The sequence below is a fragment of the Chiloscyllium plagiosum genome, chromosome 5 (genome assembly GCF_004010195.1).
Source record: "Chiloscyllium plagiosum isolate BGI_BamShark_2017 chromosome 5, ASM401019v2, whole genome shotgun sequence".
Classification (NCBI taxonomy): Eukaryota; Metazoa; Chordata; class Chondrichthyes; order Orectolobiformes; family Hemiscylliidae; genus Chiloscyllium; species Chiloscyllium plagiosum.
The window spans coordinates 91843664-91861208 of NC_057714.1; the positions used below are offsets into that span (position 1 = coordinate 91843664).

At 41.4% G+C, this 17545-nt stretch overlaps 1 protein-coding gene across 1 annotated transcript in view; it reads right to left on the reverse strand.

Annotated features, from left to right (window-relative positions):
* The window catches only part of fzd8a (frizzled class receptor 8a), a 51291-nt gene extending 34157 nt beyond the window's left edge, over positions 1 to 17134 (reverse strand). Inside the window, exon 1 of the mRNA XM_043690646.1 lies at positions 17117 to 17134. The gene's annotated coding sequence lies outside the window, so the exon portion shown is untranslated. The remainder of the gene's footprint in view (positions 1 to 17116) is intronic.
* Positions 17135 to 17545: the final 411 nt, after the last annotated feature.

A 17545-nucleotide genomic window follows, 5' to 3' on the forward strand; every position in this document is an offset into this window, starting at 1 on the left:
ATCAACAATTCCCCATAACAAGCATCTCACCTCTGCCAAGTGTGAGTCTTGTCTTGACACCTGGAACTCTATTGGAAAATGCATGTTGCTGCTCCCAATGTTGACATAGGCCTTGCAGAACTTCTCCCACAATTCTCCCAGACTTCTTGCCATAGCCCACATTGCTCAGGCCTTTATAAAATTCCACCCAATATTTAATTTCAAGAATTAAACAAATCACTGTCTAATTGTAGTTTCTGTAAAATTCTTATCAACATATTTCTGATTGCAGTGTAGGTGGGAGTCTTATTTGTCTCAGATTATCAGTTGCCATTTTTGAACACCATTGAAAATAGCTCTGCATTGCATCTGTTATATGAACACTCTTCTCAAATAAAATGAGTAGCAACATTCAGAAATAAAATATCACCGGTTGCTTAAGAGGAGCCAGCCAGCAGCGTAATTTGAACTCGTTTCTATTTCTTATTTATCACCTCCTGCGGTTTCTCTGATGTAACTGACAGCTCTTGTGTTTCTTCCCCCTCCCCTTTGACAGGATCAGCCTCACCAAATACTCCACTTTCAGCTGTGCTCTTAAACTGTGGAATTCCCACCCACTTCAGTTATTGCTGAATCAGATCAACTCTCAAAATACACACCTACCAAACACCAGCTTCACTGCAGAAACTTCTCCTCTATACTCTCCCTTTTAACTACTGCTGGAAATGTGCAGCAGCTGCGTGAGCAATAGAAAGAGCAAGGCCTTTGGATGGGGAGTAGCACTCACCAAGGATGGTTTTTGACAGGTTTTCAAATAATTCTGGGAATTTGGCAGGTAGGGAGGTGTGGGGTGTGTTGAGCATCAGTGGAGGGTACTGGATTATGGAAATCTAGTCTTAGATTTCCATTAAGTGATGTTTCCTTTTCAAATACTGATTGACCTAGGTAGAATCCCTACAGCGTAGAAACAGGCCCTTCGGCTCAACAAATTCACACCGATCCTCCAAAGACTATCCCACGCTGACCCATTCCCCTACATTTTAACCCCTGACTAATGCACCTAACCTACACATCCCTGGACACTATGGGCAATTTAGCATGGCCAAATAACCTAACCTGCTCATCTTTGGATTGTGGGAGGAAACTGGACCACCCGGAGGAAACCCACACAGACACGGGGAGAATGTGCAAACTCCACACAGACAGTCGCTCGAGGCTAGGATTGAATCTAGCTCCCTGGCACTGTAAGGCAGCAGTGCTAACCAAATGAGCCACTGTTCCAACCTACTGGGCATTTTCAGGATTAGAGTCATAGAGATGTACAGCACATAAACAGACCATTTGCCCATATCCCTCTAAGCCCTTCCTATTCATGTACCCATCCAGATGCCTTCTAAGTGTTGTAATTGTATCAGCCTCCACCCACTTCCTCTGGTAGCTCTTTCCATATGTGCACCACCCTCTGCATGAAAACGTTGTCCGTCAGGTCCCTTTCTCTCTTTCTCCTCTTACTTCAAAGCTATGTGCTCTAGTTTTGGACTCCCCTACCCTGGGGAAAAGACTGCGATAATTTACCCTATCCATTCCCCTTCTGATTTTATAAACCTCTATGTAGTCAGCCTTTGATGCTCCAGGGAAAATAACCCAGCTTATTCAGCCTCTCCCTAAAGCTCAAGCCCTTCACCCGAGCAATATCCTTGTAAATCTTTTCTGCACCCTTTCAAGTTTAACAACATCTTTCCTTTGGCCGGGAGACCAGATTTGAACACAATATTCCAAGAGTGGCCTAACCAATGTCCTGTACAACTGCAACATGACAACCCGACTCCTGTACTCAGTGCACTGACCAATAAAGGCAAGTGTACCAAATAGCTTCTTCACGACCCTATCTACATGTGATTCTACCTTCAAGGAACTATGAACCTGCAGCCCAATTAGATTAGATTTCTTACAGTATGGAAACAGGCCCTTCAGCCCAACAAGTCCACACCGACCCTCCAAAGAGTAACCCACCCAGACCCATTCCCCCTGACCAATGCACCTAATACTATGGGCAACTTAGCATGGCCAATTTACCTGACCTGTACATCTTTGGATTGCAGAGGAAACCGGAGCACCCTGAGAAAATCCATGCAGACATGGGGAGAATGTGCAAACTCCACACAGACAGTCACCCGAGGCTGGAATTGAACCCGGGTCCCTGGCGCTGTGAGGCAGCAGTATGAACCACTGAGCCACCGTGCCACCCTAATTCTTTTGTATCTCTTTCCAAATTTTAAATCATTTTTTTTTGCAGCTTAGAAGTTGAATTACTTTCAGCAAAATTTGTAACAAATGGGTTATTGTGTTTACATGCAAATCTTCATTTGCTTGGTTGGTAGCACAGTTGCCCAATGTGCTAATTTAGCAAATGTATCTTCCCCTAACGTTCATGTTCACTTATTTTCCACTGTCTCATTATGTTTGGAATGTTACGCTCTTAGAGAATAGCTACCTACATGCTTACAAGTCAACATGTGGGTGTTCGATTCATGTCATTCCAAGAATTAAAATGTCTCAACAACTTCTGGAGCATGTGACACTTTCGATCTATTTCTATTCTCAGATGAAAACGTGATGACCATTATGACAACAGAAGTTCAACATCAGAGATTGATTGTTTGAGATATTGAATAAATAAATGAAGATGTGTAAATAATTTTTGTAAGTTAAGTTACAGAATCTCCATTAGCATTAGCAATATGAATTGTGTGTGCTAATTTATTTCTTATTATATGATGCATATAATTCTCAAAAAACTTGAAGTTTGTGAAAAGCATTACATCTGTGAACACTCCAAGCCTATTATGACTGCTGTAAAACACTCAGCCGTAGCAACAACAAGTCGAACCATGACCACGCCTCAGCACATACTAGAAGTGAAATGGGACTGGAGAATGCAGGCGCAATTGGGTTTCAGTCAATTAATGCTTCCTGTCAATTTTCAAATTGCAATAACAGGTGATTGACAATTAAGGTAATTTTAAAGGGCTGGACTTTCAACTCTGAGCAGCTAAAATAAGAAAATACAAATTCCTCCAGTGGATGAAGATAGTCAGTTTATGTGAGGGCTGAAGGCTGGATGAAAGTGCGGCTCTGCTCCTTTAAGACCACTTCCACAAAGTATGATCATGACCCTTTTTTATTAACTAGATGGATCTGCATTGATTGAATGACAATGAACTATCTGTTTGGGGCCCCATGTCTCACCAACCCCAGATGTTCATAATGCCGTGATTGAAAATCACTGCTGTTTCTGTGCATTGTGTGGTGTGGTTGGCGCCACATGAGAACAAGAAGAGGGCATAAGCCATAAGGCCTTGCAAACTCTGAACTTCTTTCTCAGTTCCACATTCCCATCCCAACTTCCCCTTATATCCACTGATTCACCCTAGTGTCCAAAAATCTAGTGATCTCGGTGACTGGGCATCCACAGCTTGCTGCGGGCAAGAATTCCATCATGTTACAACATGGAGGCCTGTGACCAGTGGAGTGTCACAGGGATTGGTGCTGGGCCCTCTACTTTTTGTCATTTACATAAATGATTTGGATGCAAGCATAAAAGGTACAGTTAGTAAGTTTGCAGATGACACCAAAATTGGAGGTGTAGAGGACAGCGAAGAGGGTTACCTCAGATTACAACAGGATCTGGACCAGATGGGCCAATGGGCTGAGAAGTGGCAGATGGAGTTTAATTCAGATAAATGCAAGGTGCTGCATTTTGGGAAAGCAAGTCTTAGCAGGACTTATACACTTAATGGTAAGGTCCTAGGGAGTGTTGCTGAACAAAGAGACCTTGGAGTGCAGGTTCATAGCTCCTTGAAAGTGGAGTCGCAGGTAGATAGGATAGTGAAAAAGGCGTTTGGTATGCTTTCCTTTATTGATCAGAGTAACAAGGCAATCTGCCTGCCATCTCAAATAGGGTTGTGAGTCTTTTGTCAATTCCACATCTTTTACACAGATTATCTTTTTTGCTTATGCATTTACCCAGACTGCCATGTTTCCACTTACCAAGAGTTTGTGGAAAAACTAAAAAATGCAGTGAATATTCAGAGACTTTTCTCAAAGCTAATCTTTGATCATCCTTGATGTTAAAATGGTTGCATTTGATTAATTTTACCAACAGCGCTTTTAAGACTTCAGGTGTGTGGAGATTTCTGTCATGGCCTCTGAAAATGCTCCAAATGGGCTTGGAACCTCACAGTCGCGAATTAATAAAGGAAGATCCCAGGAAGTTCTGGCCCAATAGCAATGCTAAAAGTCAGCAAGCAGTGCATCTGCTGGATTTATGCCTGTTTTTTTTCTGATTTCTGGAGAATCAATGGTCATTTGAATTCATCAAAGTAAATTTTGTTGATGACCATTAATCTGGTCTTATGGCCTTTACTTTTCTCTCAAGAATACCTTGTTCTTGTCACTCTCCCATCTGATTGTTCTTGAACTTTTACTTCAGGAGTAACTACCCATCAACATTGTGAAATTTGAATATATTGCTGCATTATAATGGTGACCATGCATAAAAAGTATTTCATTGAGTGTGAAACAATTAGGATCTCCATTAGCACCAGGTAGATATCAGTCCCAGTTTGTTCAGGACTTTTCATCTTTTTAGATCTTTAACAACTTTTAAATTCTGTCCCTAATTCTGAGATGTGTTAATTCAGGATAACTGCCTTGTGTTCTCTCTACCCTGTTCCTTTCTCAAATCTTCTCTTGACAGCAATATCCTAATTTTCCTCACAAATAAACTGCACAATCATTCTTGTGTCTCAAATCTATCTCAGTTAAAAACTGGTTCCCAACTATAATCTTTTTTTCTATTAGATTCTAATTATTAGGCAGCTCAAATACTGTATATACATTTTTTTTCCCAAACAAGAACTCTTTGTCTGCGTGTAATAATAAAGTAAATTTACGCACTATTCTGAAGGAACTCATTTGGCAAAAAGCACTTTAGAACTTCTTTGGCCAGAGAATTGGTGTGAGCTATAATTATGTCTCATTAATAGTTACAGTAATGCAGGAAAGCTATAAAGAGTGTGCCATTAGTGGTCTCAGCAATGAATGGGCCAGTTAATCAGTGAACAATAGACAAGGCTCAGGAGCCATTAGCCAAAAAGGAAGTGTTGCTATTGTCACAAGCACTAAGAATGCATGCATAGAAGCTTAAACTAAGGCTTCCCTGGCAGGAGTAAATTGATGAGACTTTAGTTTAGCCTTGTGTTTGGTAGATTCCTTCTTTAATGCTTTTGGATTTGTATTTACAAACTCCTGAGGATTTCCACATGCTTTTATTCCTAAGAGTAAAGATCTCTAAGCCTTGGATAAAATTTTGTGTTCCACTTTTTCTTTTCAATTAACCCCCTCAGTCATTTTGTTAAAGTCAGGAATTGTGTCACTCCCGCATTACCCACAGGTTGCTTACTGTTTCCAAATTTTTAATGAAACTTCCAAACATTATTCTACAAAGCTAGATAAAACGGTGTGTGGCCGCCAAGTCATTACATTTTACGAAGGTAGATCCAATCTGCTTCTTTAGTCTTTTTGAGGGTTAATCAAACTTGAAAAATTTAAAAAGCCATTTGTTTTATGGTGCTGATATTTTGAGTATTATTGAAGGAGAAAAAACTTGTGCTAAATGCATAAGATATAACTTCTTATTGAATGAAACAAGAAAATGAAATAATTTTACACTGTCTGAATTCATTAAAGAGGCTTGCATTCATGTTATAATGTTGCTGGTCCACACATCACTGAATAAAACAATGAAAATCCCATTCTCTTACAATTTATAATCCACATCTCCAGCAAGTATAAAAAAGTTAAAGGGCAGAGTCTGAGTGATGTGGGCTATACTGGGAATTGTGACAGGTTCGGGAGCAGTTCTCTCCATTTTTTACTCTTTTGACAAGTGGCATGGCAGTGATGATTTGCCAATTAAGGGGGAATTATTGCTTGCTAAATGCCTTATTCATGGCCCAGTACACTACATTAATATTCAGCATTCTATCTTATCAAATGCCAATCAAGGTAGACATTTACCCAGAAGACAGAGCAGGTACCTATAGACTTGCTGTGAAGGACTTGTACGTTGGACACTGGGTACCAAATCTTCAGGCACACTCCATGGTCACTGGCCAAACTCACTCCATGATTATTAGCATCCAACCTGTGCCAGCCTCTGAGATCCCACATGACACACATGACAGTTATAGACGCTTCTGCATTTCAGTATACCTCAGGCTGCACTGGTAACTAAAACTGTAATGCCACAGCAAAGGCATTGTGCACTCAGGGAAACACGCAATCAGCTCATGGTCTGGACCAGACTACATCCTGGGGATCTTCACTTGCTGACATTGTTTTCAGTCATTTTGGGCCTACCTGGAAGCTCAGAGCACCCCTGCCTTGCATTGGCTTGTCTTACCTTTGTGCTACTTTGTCCCCCAGGCAGAGATACCAGATTGGTATAACTTCTGCTTTTCATGCCATCCAAAGTAGAAACTTGCCATGGTTGTCTACAGGCCTCAGTCAAGTAAGGGGGGATAGCCTTTACTCAGAGAGTCCCATCATAGTAAGTCAAGGGCAATCTCCAATAACGGTCTGTAGACTTGGAACAGTCAGGCAGCCACTAGCAGCCATTGGCAGTCACTGGCAGTCAAAAACAAGATGTTCTCCGCAAAAGGAGAGAGGAGCCAAATGTTGGATAGTTCACCACCAGTCTTGACTCTTTCCACCCTAATGGGGACTGTTTGCTCCTAGATGTAGATGAGAGCGTGAGGGAAAGAGCTGCAGGCAATAGTTGAGATGATCCTCGATTGCAGATGGAAGGTGCCTACTATAGCAGAAATAGAGTGAATGTGAAGTACCAGAGAGAAGATGGCGACATTTACACTGATGCAGTGAAAGGGACATTGGTCGTCCTCCTACAGGGCCAGTCATCCCCCCGATTGCTGAGAATGGCTTGACCCAGGTGGCAACCTCAACCAGGCTGGCATAGTTTGGTTTTGTGACCTCCTCCGCATAATCCAGGGGAGGAACAGCAAACATCACTCTGCAACATCCGATCCAGGAGGTCCCTGTCCACACTGTGGGGTGCTTACAACCTCCTGTCTGCCATGTCTGGGGCAAATGTAATGAACCATGCAGGCAGCCTCCAGACTGGGTGCTTGCCTGGGTGCACAACAGTTTTTAAAAAATATTGTGAGCAAGGAATCTTTGTTAATTCTGAGATATCCTGGCAGTAGCGAGTTTTCTAGGAATGGTATGATGAAACTGCAATTGGATGTGAGAGATACCATAATTTGTTAATAAGGCAAACTTGGTAAGATATGGCATGAAAACTCACCCTACCTCATCGTAGAAATCATGCAACCCCTAGAGTGCAAGGACAGGCCATTCAGCCCATTGAAGCCACACCAACCATCCGAGGTGCACACAGACCTGGTTCCCCCACCATATCCATGTAACCCTGCATTTCCCCTGGCTAACCCACCTTGCCTGCACATCCTTGGACACTATGGGACAATTTAGCATTGCCAATCCACCTAACCTGCAAATCTTTGGACTGTGGAAGGAAATTGGAGCGCCCGGAGGAAACCCACGCAGACATGGGGAGAATGTGCAAGCTCAACACAAACAGTCACCCAAGGCTGGAATTGAACCTGTGTCCCTGGCACATTGCCAATCACTGTTGTACTGAAATCTCTTCAAAATATTTGATGTGGCTCTCACCTAGCTGATAAAAGGCTCAGCCTATAGGCTTTCTTATCAGAAAAATTTAGTCCATGACTTCCAATATCTCTGCTGTGGAACTTCAGCCTCTCTCTCTCTCTCTCTCTCTCTCACACAGACACCTCCAACCTCTTGGTTTGCCTCCAAAAAATCTCCCATAAGTGTTTCCTTACTGCCCTTGGCCTGAAGCTGCTTCCACCAATAGATTGTCTCCTCTCACTCCTCTTTTCATTCCCTGCTATGGTGATCCTCTGCTCTCTTGAGTCCATCCCAGTAAGTTTGCTGACTGACTCCCTATTTCCCCTTGAGCTCCCATGCTAATTAACATGTATTGTACCCATTCCATTCATAATTATTACAATCATTCACATCCTAAAGAAAGAAACAAAAATCAAGGCAAAATACAGTGAATGCTGGAAACTTAAATAAAAATAATGGTGGAAATAATCAGCAAGTTTGGCATCATCTACAGAGAGAGAGAGTAAAGTTAACATTTCAAGTTTGAATATGACTCTTCTTTACAATATATTCTCCACCTATTAACCTCCTTCACACTTGCCAATATTTTCAGATTTCAGGATTCATCCTTGTTCCCTACTTTTCTTCATTGACACGCTACTCTTTGGCCATTATCACCCATCGGCTGAATTTATATCCACCCTGTTGACCATCAGATTGACCTCTTCATCATTTCACCTGCTCAAATCACCATCTTGGTGCCATCAACTGTTTGTCAAAATTTGGTGATCCACACTGCCATCAGTTATAGATTGTGAAAAGCAAAGCTATTGTCCTCAGTTCTTGCCACAAAAGCTGTAGATTCATGACCAATTCCATTCCCTTCCACCGCCATTGTCTTTATCTAAATAAGATTGCTTACAATCTCATCACCATCAAACATACCTTCCCCCCTCCTCGAATTCAGCATTGTGAAGAGACCACTTCCACCATAACCCACTCCAAAGTCACCTCTGACATCTCCTCTTTTCCCTTCAGTCCCTTCCCATGCCAGTGCAGAAGACCCATGCCCTTGGCCTTTTAAAACCCCACTTCTCAATGACCACATCCTTAAACACTCCTTCCAAGTGATGAAGCAAATTCTGTGTGTTTTAATCAATTTAGATTCCTGTGATTCTCTGTTTACAATGTGGCTTCCTCTACGTGGGGAGACCATGCAAAAGGTCTGAGAAAATGGTTGAGTCATTTGCTAGTGCACCTCAGTCCAGTCCACAAGCATGACCCAGAGCTTCTGGCTGCTTGTCATTTTAATTCTCCATTTCGCTGAAATTGTTAGTGTTGGCCTGTTCCAGTAAGGCATCATGAAGTTTGAGGAATAGCACCCCACCTTTCGATTTGGCACTCCAAAGCCTTTGGAATTCAAAGCAAAGTTCAGCAATTTTAGATTGTAACTTCCGCCTTCATTTTGTTCCATATGTTTTATCCTTTTCTGTTACCCATGTTAATTTGTTTCTTTCTTTATTCCTTTATATTGCATTTAGTTGCTTCCTGTATAGCCATTCATGTCTCACGTGAAGGCAATTGTGCATAAAATAATGGTGCTAGAAGGGTTAATGTTGGAGAGAGTATTAAGCTCCGTCCAATCTGATGATATCATAAGGACTTGGGTGGGGAAAGAGAGCACTTTAGAATGTTGTAGTGTGAAGACCAGCCTTCTAGGTCTCCTCAATGTCTTTATAGCAATTTCATAACTGAGGAAGGGTCAACGGTCGGGAAAAATTAACTCTAATTTCTCCTCACAGATGCTGCCGGACTTGCTGAGATTTTCCAGCAACCTCTGTTTTTGTTTCTGATTTACAGCATCCACAGCTCTTCCAATTTTTATCTAACTTGCACCTGATTGCTATCATGTAATAAACTAGACCTTGATTAAGACCTGAGCGCCTTCTTGTTAAGTCTCACTAGCTGTTTTCTTCCCCCCACTGTAAACCAAGAAGGCTCTTAGACCCAGTCACAGAAAGAGGATGGTGACAGCAAACTACCTCAACCACAAGCTGGCAGGAATTGGCATTGAAGCACATACAAAAACCACCATTGTTTCTCAAACCATTCTCTCTTTGTTGCATCATGAACTGTACTACTAATCTCCCATGCCCTCCACCTGATCAATTTGAAACTGTTTCTATTTCTATTTCAATCATTTTGAACAGATTTCAATCATTTTAAAAAGATACATTTCATTTTCTAAAGGAGAATACATGTTTTCAAAGCATCAATGTGAAATATATTATTGCATAATGTTCATTACAAGGATATGTTGGATTTCTTTTATTGTTCATAGTGCAGTGATGTTAGGGAAGGAGTCCACTAAACCTCAGTTTTACTTCATTGAGACATTTTTACCATTTCTGATGTGAAACAAAATGTAGCACTCTTGGTCAATTACAGACGATGCTGGAAATACATAACAGGTTCAGCGCTAACGATGCAAAGAGGAACAGGTAAAATGTATTGGCTTTAGTAGTTTCTAGAGATGATTTCTTAATTGTCAGTTTCCCTATCCTGTTAAAGACAGTGGGAGGGTTCTGGATAATGCTGGTCCAAACAGAAGGCTCAGCACCCATTGCTGGGAGATGTGAGCACTGTGAGCCAGACTGTGGGTTGAGAGGGTATGATAAACACAGAGGCATCCTTGTTGGTGGAGATCCAATTTAAAAATTACGAGAGCTGAAACAGAGCAACAGAGCAGAGCAGAAGGGAAAGTCCACCAGGAGAAATATTTTTGCAGTGACCCATTTTGTATTCCCAGCACCAACCACATTTTGGACATGGAGTGTTTGTCTCAAATAGACCTTGCCTGTCACAGGAGATGGGAAAGTGACCTCCTTACGTGGTGCTCTGCTGTTGGTAAAATACCAGTAAGACTGTAAAATCAGCCCCAGATCGGGCTTTAACCATCATTATTGGTTGATAATCCTGATGGAATGGTGGTCAATCACATTCCCTGCCTGACTGTGGAAAAGATCCTGGTGGTGGGAATATTATAGGGAATTATTTTTAAGAACCTTTCCTCCCTATATTGACTCACCTCTTCATCTTCCATTCCATGTCTGTTCCTCAGACTTTACAATCCAATATTTTAGGCATGTGCTTTCTTTTTCTCACAGCTCTGATAATAGGCCTGAGTATTTCAAGCATTTTGTCTTTGTTTTTCAGATTTCCAGCCTCTACAACATTTTGCTTTTGCAGGTGATTATTGTAGTTTAACTTATTTTAACCTCCATTCCTTGTTCACATTGCATTAATGTCACAAAATGTGAACTGAAATAAGGAAGATGCTGTGTTGCAATGACTAATGAGAGGAAGTCGTCCACATGTTGCTAAAATGGAAAAGTACATGCTAGCCCTACTGCACTTTCTAAAACTGAATTATTTGTTGATTTGTCCATTTTGTGTTGCGTTTCTAAGCCCAAATGCTTTATGTAAATTGGAAAGAGTAGCGATTCCAGTGCTGAGCCCTGAGGGAATCTCCTACTAATTAGACACCGTTGTCTTTACAACTGCTCTCTGTTTTCTCCTCCCTCATTTCTCGTCCATTTCCAGTTTTATCTTGAGTTCTGACAGCTCCAAACCTCGTTAATTATCATTCATTTCAAAGACTGTTACAGGCCTTTGGAAGTCAATGTACACCAAGCCATAGGGTTGCAATAGTTCACTTGAGTCCATTACCTTGAAGAAGTCAGCCAGGCAAGATCCTCTGCTTGAATTACAAGCTAACTACTGTTTATAATACTCAGTTCTCAGGTATACTCCTGACAACTCATTCAAAGATTTTACAAAGAATGGGTCTGTAATTGCCTGTTGTCTGTCTTATCATCTCTTTTGATTATGTTCACCACATTAGGCTGCTTCCAATCTTTTGGCAGATCCATCCAATTATGCCATCATAGTGTCAGCTTCACAAATCTCTTCCCCCATCCCTTTCATTGGATAAATACTTCCTATCCAAGAGGATTTGACTCTGACCTCCAGCATCTGCAGTCCTCACTTTCTCCTTGGATTTATTTGCTTTGAGCCATAATGTTCAGTTAACTAATATCATTGCTTGAAAGGACCTGTTCCTCATACCTTCATTTGGATTAAACAATAATTGAGAATATTTACCATTTTATGTCGGTTCTCAGATTCAAACCTATTTTCACCTTTTACTGTTTTATTTGATTGCCTTTTTGCTGTTTTTGATATCATTCAACTAATAGTTGCTTGTTTGCCATCTTGAAATTGCATGTTAACATCTGTGTCTGTGAATGCATGCATGAGTACATGTGTGCGGTACCCTATTGGATATGGTGCTGCAATTGGGGACAATACTGCAGCTACAAAAGAGGTACAACTGCAACCCTCTCAAAATAATTTAGCCTTCACTCTTTAAGGATAAAAAGCATGGTGAGTACTAACAACAAAAAGGTACTGAAAGTGGATCATTTTGTTTTGACATCAGTTTATCAAGTGTTGCTTAGCTCTGAGTCAGAAAACGATGAGATTATAATCCCAACCTCGTGCAGTTTTGAGGATGTCAAAAACAGGAATTCAATAGGTCTGGCACCATTTGTGGAGAGAAAATAGCGTTAATGTTTTGAGTCTAGATTAGAGTGGTGCTGGAAAAGCACAGCAGTTCAGGCAGCATCCGAGGAGCAGGAAAATCGACGTTTCGGGCAAAAGCCCTTCATCAGGAAGTCCAGTGATCTTTCATCAGATGTTCTGAAGAAGGGTCGCTGGACACAAAATGCTAACTGAAGAACTTCTGCAGAAAGGTTGCTGGACTCAAAACATTAACTCTGCTTTCTCTCCACAGATGTGCCAGAGCTATTGAATTTCTCTCTCAATTTCTGTTTTTGAATGTGACTTTTTGTCGACGCCTTCTGAGGTGGATTAATAGATTCCAAGGCACTGTTTCGAAGCAAAGCAGGGGAGTCCTTCTTTCTGCCTTGATCAACAATTAACTCTCAAGTAGCACCACTAAAATTCCAAGATGGTGGCAGAGTAGGACGCTTCAGCTGAAGTTCGTTTGCTCTGTCCATTTCTTTTTCTTTTTTTCTAATTTCTTCTCTTTGTGGCTATCTTTCTATCTTCTTTCTTCTCAGTGGTATCCTGCCTGAACTCCTGCCTCCCCATGGACTCAGACCCTCAGCCTCAGCAAGGACCCGGCGAGGCATCCTCTCGGCATAGCCCAGTGGTCTCTCAGCCTGGTGTGGGCAGTCTTTCAGCCCTGCATGGCAGTCACTCAACCTGGCCAGGCGATCTCCCAACCTGGTGTGGTGGTCTCTTGGCAGCTTAGTGTGGTGGTCTCTCATCAGCTGCTCGGTTTGGTGGTCTCTCAGCGGCTCCTGACGGTCTCTTAGCCCAGCACGATGGTCTCTCGAGGTCTATGGTGATCTCTTGGCCTGACGTGGCCTCAGTGTGGACCTTCAGCCCCGAGGTGAAGCCTGGCACCTGAATTAAGGCCTGATGCAGACAGGAGGGTAGGTGCTAGTGTGGACTGGAATGGAAGGACTATTGTTCTGAACTTTTTACTTCTCTATTTTCTAATTTATTCCTATGATCTGTCATACTGCACTTTTTATTTCTTTATTTTTTAATTTTTTTAAAAATAGGAATTGTACTGAAGAATCTATACCTAGGTACTTTGTACCTAAGATGGTGCCATAAGTCGCAACTTGTAAACTTTACAGTTTCGAGGAAGGGTCACTCAACCTGAAATTTTAACGCTGAAAGCTAATTCAATTCAATTAAACAGATTATCTGGGGCTCGTTGGTTTGGGGGTATAGTGCTCGCTTTGGCCGTTCAATGGTGGATCTATGCAAGAGGTCCGAGTTCAAATCCTGGACGAACTCTCATTTCTTAAGATGGCATAGTGGCTCACAGCACCAGGGACCTGGGTTCTATTCCAGCCTCAGGTAACTGTCTGTGCGGAGTTTGCACATTCTCCCTCTGCATGGGTTTCTTCTGGGTGCTCTGGTTTCCTCCCACAATCTGAAGATGTGCAAATTAGGTGAATTGGCCATGCTAAATTGCCCAGAATGTTTCAGTAATGTGTAGATCAGGTGTGTTAGTCAGGAGTAAATGTAGGGGGGTGGGTCATTCTTCAGAGGGTTGGTGTGGATTTGTTGTGCCAAAGGGCCTGTTTCCACACTGTAGGGATTCTGTGGTTGTTTTCTCACTGTTGTGTATGAGTCTTTGCTGTGCACAAATTGACTGCCACGTTCTCTATTTTACAGAGTTATTACACTTTAAAGGTACTCAAGGTCTGTAAAGTGGCCTGAACTCTCAAAGAGCAGCAACACAGTTTCCATATTGTTACCTGAATGATTACTCTGGTGACTTCAAAAGTTATTTAGTATCTTGGGCAGTTCTGACTTTGTGAATAATGCTATATTAATGCAGGATATTCCCAAAACTAATAGCCAACATATTGTTCTGTTGCATTACTTATTTGGATTAAATGGGATGACTGTCAAACAAATGCTAGTATTTGTTTTGAAGCCAGTTCTATAACCATTAAGGCAAAAAATCCTGCAAAACCAACTGTGTTCAACAGGACACTGTGTCCAAATGGTTGGAAAGTATCTCCCCCCCTTCTCAACTCCAAACCGCAAGCATTCTGGGGTTGGTAAACAACATGCTACATAAACACTCTGAAATTCACCTTGAAGAATAGCAGAATTGACATGAATGGCTGGAAAGCATTTGGCACAAATCATTCAGAATTGTGACAATCTTGGTTGCATCATGCTTTGACTCCAAATGGCTTAATTTCGAAGTGGAGCAGTAGCAGAGAAGGAAAGAAAAGAAAGTCCTGAACTCTGGTCCCATTAGATTAATTACAGTGTGGAAACAGGTCCTCCAGCCCAACAAGTCCACACCGAGCCGCAACCCACCCAGACTCATTCCCTTACACCTAACACTACTGGCAATTTAGCATGGCCAATTCACCTAACCTGCATATGTTTGGACTGTGGGAGGAAACCCACACAGAGAATGTGCAAACTCCACATAGACAATCATCTGAGGCAGGAATTGAACCCGGGTCTCTGGCGCTGTGAGGCAGCAGTCCTAACCAATGTGCCGCCCATTACTTCGTGGGATGGCCTGTTCCATGTGCCTGAAGATCACAAGCCAAGATTTGGCCTGTCACATGAAGAGTACGGCAGGAACTTTCAACCCTGAACAAACAGTATCATTGAATTTAGGGGCAGGAGACAATGATATCAAGACAGTTCCTTTCTTTCCACTGGGTGTGTACAGACCTTCATACAGACTAATCCCTGCACTGGGAATGAACATAGAACATATAGAAGAATACAGCGCAGTACAGGCCCTTCGGCCCTCGATGTTGCGCCGATCCAAGCCCACCTAACCTACACTAGCCCACTATCCTCCATATGCCTGTCCAATGCCCGCTTAAATGCCCATAATGAGGGAGAGTCCACCACTGCCACTGGCAGGGCATTCCATGAACTCACGACTCGCTGAATAAAGAACCTACCCCTAACATCTGTCCTATACCTACCCCCCCTTAATTTAAAGCTATGCCCCCTTGTAATAGCTGACTCCATACGTGGAAAAAGATTCTCACTGTCGACCCTATCTAAACCCCTAATCATCTTGTATGTATGAAAATTAAGAGGAATTATGTATGTTTAATTAGGAGACTCAGAAAAAGGTGTTCTGCAAATACAGGCATTTCACTTCTTTTCATTGCATGACCCAGGAGCAAAGAGGTAAAAACAATGACTGCAGATGCTGGAAACCAGATTCTGGATTAGTGGTGCTGGAAGAGCACAGCAGTTCAGGCAGCATCCAAGGAGCTTCGAAATCGACGTTTCGGGCAAAAGCCCTTCATCAGGAATAAAGCCTTTATTCCTGATGAAGGGCTTTTGCCCGAAACGTCGATTTCGAAGCTCCTTCGATGCTGCCTGAACTGCTGTGTTCTTCCAGCACCACTGACCCAGGAGCAAAGCCAAAGCACCAGAAGCCCTAAGATATTATGGAATTGCTTTAGCTTAATGTATTTCCCCATTATAAACAGTCAGTCAATTATATATCCTTTGGGCATTGGCATGCTAAACTAGTGAGCATGGCATTCACTCAAACAGAAGTATAAGAACTCCCGAGAAAATCTCCTGAAACAATTAATCAACACAGAGCACCTTACAATTAGCCATACATTATATAAACATTAAAAGGATACGATTTCTGTCACAAAGCATGGACAGCTTTCCCACAAAGGGGAAAAACGAAACTGCAGGAGTTTAAACTTAGTTGTTAGGTGATAATGATTATTTTACACCTTACTAACAAGAATAATTAACACGTGTTCGCTACCAAGTAGATGAAGTGCTGTTCTGCAAACAGATTGAATTGTCTTGCTAATAGATGCATTGTGTTGGCTGATTGTGTGATACTTTTTCATTAGCAGGAAAACCTACTGTGGTGATTCTGGGGGAGGCTTATGTATTTTAAGTGAACACATTTTGTTGGAGAAATCATTAAGCACAAACACCTTGCCATTGGTCATCAGAAAGTTGCCAACCATAAAGGGGGTTGGGAAACTGTCTAATCAGTGTTTGTAATTTTTGTAATCTGCTGTGTTTCCTCTGTCACTTGTTTTCATATTGAAACACAATTAAAACTCCAGCTATGCATTTCACTTGCATGCTGAGTAAAGTTTTCTTGTCATGATAAGAATTGTCCTGCAAAGTTAAATCACTAGAAATAGAAATGACTCATTTCACTAATTGCACGTAGTGGTATATAGTAGATTTAAACATATGTTATCTAATCTGGTGGATAAACATATCTAAAATGCTTTGCCAAATGTTGTACCTATGCAAAACAGAACCATAAAATGCAGGCTTTTCTTTTGTGATAGCGTGAAGAATAAAGTCCACATTGTGGTAAGGCTGACAGAATTATTTACACTCCAAGTGCCTAGTTAAATATTAACACAAATTTGTACGCCCTGTGGTATGTGGTTATTATTTAACTTCTGTCAAAACTGATTCTCAGAAAAACATCTTCAAACCACACTTTGAAATGTAGTATGCTTTTAATTTTGCTACAGTAGGCAATCATCAAATTTCAAATGTCATTTATCACTAAAACATTTGGACTCAAATTTACAGCAACATTGACTTGACTGAAATCTGTTATATTTGTAGTTTACAAACAGCTCCTCAGTTTGTAAAGTGGTAACATCTTCATAAATGCATTTGTAAAACAATCCTCTGTTGCAATTGTAACAAAATTACATGTTCTGAAAGAGCAAACTTCTCCAATTTCACCAGAAATACCAGAAGAACTCCTCCCAATGCATATGTGATAACATGGAACTAAAGTACTCACTTTAAACCCAGCAGAAATAGTTTGAAAGCTGACCAATGCTGCATAGTTTGGTTTTGCACAATTAATGACTTTTATGTGTGTTAGACATCTTTTTTAAAATTCCCTCATTAGTGGGATATGACTTCATTGGCTACACCAGCAATTGTTGTACCTCACTAATTACCCTACACCAAACAAGTCACTGCTCATCCTTGAAAACTCCAGTGGAAACAAGTCCAGCCTGCCCAACCTATCATAAAACAATTCACTCTTTCCATTGCCAATCTAGTAAACCTGCTTTGAACCGTCTCCAATTTATATACATCCTTCCTTTAATAAGGAGACCAAGACTATGCACAGTATTTGAAAAGTGGTCTCACCAATGCCATGTATAACTGAAACATTACAATCTTACTTTTATGTTCAATCCTCTTGTTATCAAGAATAGCA